At 35.4% G+C, this 3,159-nt stretch overlaps 1 non-coding gene across 1 annotated transcript; it reads left to right on the top strand.

Moving 5' to 3' along the window:
* The first annotated feature begins 1,749 nt into the window (after positions 1-1,749).
* LOC141567030 (small nucleolar RNA U13) lies at positions 1,750-1,853 on the top strand. The gene has a single exon (XR_012489429.1). It is a non-coding gene; the product is annotated as a small nucleolar RNA U13 (small nucleolar RNA).
* Positions 1,854-3,159: the final 1,306 nt, after the last annotated feature.

The following is a 3,159-nucleotide window of genomic DNA, read 5'->3' as shown; positions in this document are numbered from 1 at the left end:
TATGGATTTACAGGACATAAAACATATATGTGTACCTAGTATGTGAAAGCTTTTTAGAATAAATTCACAAATACTATACCAATTTTTGGTTTTTAAAACATATCCAATATGTCTTGGAGATTTTTCCACATGGGTCCAATTCATCTTTCATTCTTTTTAACCTGTGCATTTCAAAATATGGTCAAATTGTGGTTTATTTAATCATTCCCCTGGTAATGTACTATCATATAAAGCACCATAGGTATGCTTTGTTTCTTTATTCATATAGGTTTTATTATACGTGCTTCAGTATAAAGTTTTTCTTCATATAATTTTGCATGTTTCTTATTAGGCTTTCAAAAACTTTTTGTAGTTTTTCATACTATTGTGAAGGGGCTCTTTTTCTATATTGCTTATAAGAAAGCTATTAATTTTTGTATCTATTCCCTTTTTGGACTCTTAGATCATTTAGCTTCTACATTGATTCAGTTGGGTATATAAGTTTAAAAAAAAGGCATGCCAGCTGCAAATAATGAGTACAGATACTTTGTATCAGTCAGTATTTAATCACAAAACAGTATCCACTCCACTTACTTGAAACAGGAAATCTAACACAGAAAATTGGTTATAAATATATTGTAACCATGAATTAACAGCAAAAAGGGAACCATGTGAGGTTACCAAGAGATTAATAACTGCAGGAAAATTTCCACCCTTAGGACAAGAAGAATCAAAAGGAAAATAGGGCCTACCAGCACTGACCCTCCGGCTGCTGATGTTAGAACACTGACCACCAATAAGCAGGAAGCTGGGAGTCAACACTCCAGCTGATTCAGCAGGTGTCCTACAGGAGCCACAGTCAAAGGAGCAAGGGCCACAAGTTGTGTACAGCTGAGGACCCAGAGCCTCTGCTGGAACTGCTGGAGACAGAGCAGAGTGTTGCTGCTGCTGCTGCTGCTGCTGCTGCTGCTATCAGAAATGTACAACTGAGTGGGAAGCCAGACTCGCCCATTGCCACCACCACTGCACCTACCTAGATGCCTCCACAGAGATGGGAAAAGGCTTCTTCCTTTCTCCCACATTTCAGACTCTCACTAGTGTCTCACACAGGCAGAACCTAACCAGAAAGTGAGAGCTGGTAAGAGAGTCTGGGAAAACTAGTTTGGAGGTTTTCAGTTACCTGTATTGTAAAAAAGAAGAGAAAGCCAGTGCTAACACTAGTATATTGTTGAATAATAGCTGCGGTCATACTTATATTGTTCCTAATGAGCATGAAACTGCTTTAAATATGGTAGAATTCCTTAAAAGATTGAATTACTATTTCTGGCTTCTAAAGAGTCTTCATTAGGAATTTGTGTTTTATTTTACCACCAATTTTTTTATTGTTTTAATATATGGCTGGTGATTCACAAATATTTTATTTAGGATTTTTGTTTCTGTATACAGAATATAGGCAGATAGTTTGTGTGTACTTTGCACTCATGCTATGCTGTTCCTGTCATTTTATGGCTTCTGAATTATATTAACCTACAATGAGTTAAGAAGCTTTCACATTTTTTTTCCTGTTATAAAAAACATAGGAACTACTACTATTCTGTGAAGATTTTGTAGATGATATCCATAGAAGTGCATTGACCTGATGCCTTTGGTAGTGAGGGGATAGTTGATTTTAACTACCTTAAAAATTTTCACTTGGTCTCTTTAGGTTTCCTACCTTTTATCAAGTCAATTTTGATCATTTATATTTTCTTTTAGAAATCAATTATTTCGATCCTTTTGTAGTTCATAAGTGTGATGATTGGGTGTTCACGCTTTTGCGTGAGGTGTGCCTCCCACAAACCTTGTTACGACATCGGCACATTACCCGTCTGACGTGAAAAAAAAAAAAAAAAAAAAAAAGAAATCAATTATTTCACCAAGACATTTAAGTTTATATATATATATATATATATATATATATATATATATATCTTATAATTTTAAAAATCTCCTCCATTAGTAGTGTAATGCTTTTTTCTTGTTTCCATTGTTTTTTGTCTTATTTCCTTTCTTCTTAACATTTTACTTTTTAATGAAGTAAAATATACATTTCAAAATGTACACATGTCATAAGTGTACAGTTCACTGGCTTTTCACAAACTGAATACATACATCCATGCAACCATCACTGAACCAAAAAACAGAACATGATCAGCATGCCAGAAACCCTCCTTGTGCTTCCTTTTCTGGTCATTACACCTCTGCCCCTAGAGTAACCACTATCCTCATTTCTAACAGCCTAGATTGGTGTGATGGCTAGGTGCCCAGTTGTTTGATCAAACACTGGTCTAGATGTTGCTGTAGAGGTGATCAATATCTATAGTCACTTGACTTTAAGTAAAAGAGATGACACTTAATACTGTGGATGTGCCTCATCCATTCAGTTGAAAGAATTAACAGCAAAGACTGAAGATTCCCAGGGAAAAGAAGGAATTCTGCCTCAAGACTGTAATACAGAAATCCTGCCTGAGTTTCCAGTCTACCTGCCTGCCCTATGGATTGCAGACTCAAGACTACAACATCAGCTTCCATTGAGTTTCCAGCCTGTCAGCCTGTTCTTGGATTTCAGAACTGCCAATCCCCACAATCACATAAGCCAATACTCTGAAGTAAATCCATGTATATATATATATATATATATATATATATATATATATATATATATATATATATATCTTATTGGTTCAATCTCTAGAGAACTCTGACTGGTAAAGATTTTGATACCAAGAGTAGTTCTAAAGGAAGAGAATCTGAAGGATAAATTTTCTGAATTTCTTCTGTGGTTCCTGGAATTCGTTCTCTAATCTGATTAGATTTAAAGGCACTAATGACTCTTTCCAGTGATAAAGTAGGCACCAATGGCATGATGTGGCAATAGAGGTTACTCCTAATAAAATATCAACATTGGATACTCCTAATAAAATACTTAACACAAAACAAGTTTCAGAGTGGCCACGTATTCGATACCTTAGAATATTTTTGTTAAACTCAGGAGTATAATGAGATAGGCTGTTACTCTTAACTGTGTTGGAAAAGTAGGGAAAGAAAAGGATGAACTCAGTACTTCAAATTCCCAGCTCAAGCACCATGTAACTGACTGGAAAGTTTACAATGTCTACCCTGAAAGAATCACTTCTCTCC

This window comes from Rhinolophus sinicus, linkage group LG09 (genome assembly GCF_036562045.2).
Source record: "Rhinolophus sinicus isolate RSC01 linkage group LG09, ASM3656204v1, whole genome shotgun sequence".
Taxonomy (NCBI): domain Eukaryota; kingdom Metazoa; phylum Chordata; class Mammalia; order Chiroptera; family Rhinolophidae; genus Rhinolophus; species Rhinolophus sinicus.
The sequence above is the reverse complement of the archived record's forward strand: the minus strand, read 5'-3'. Positions and strand labels throughout refer to the sequence as shown.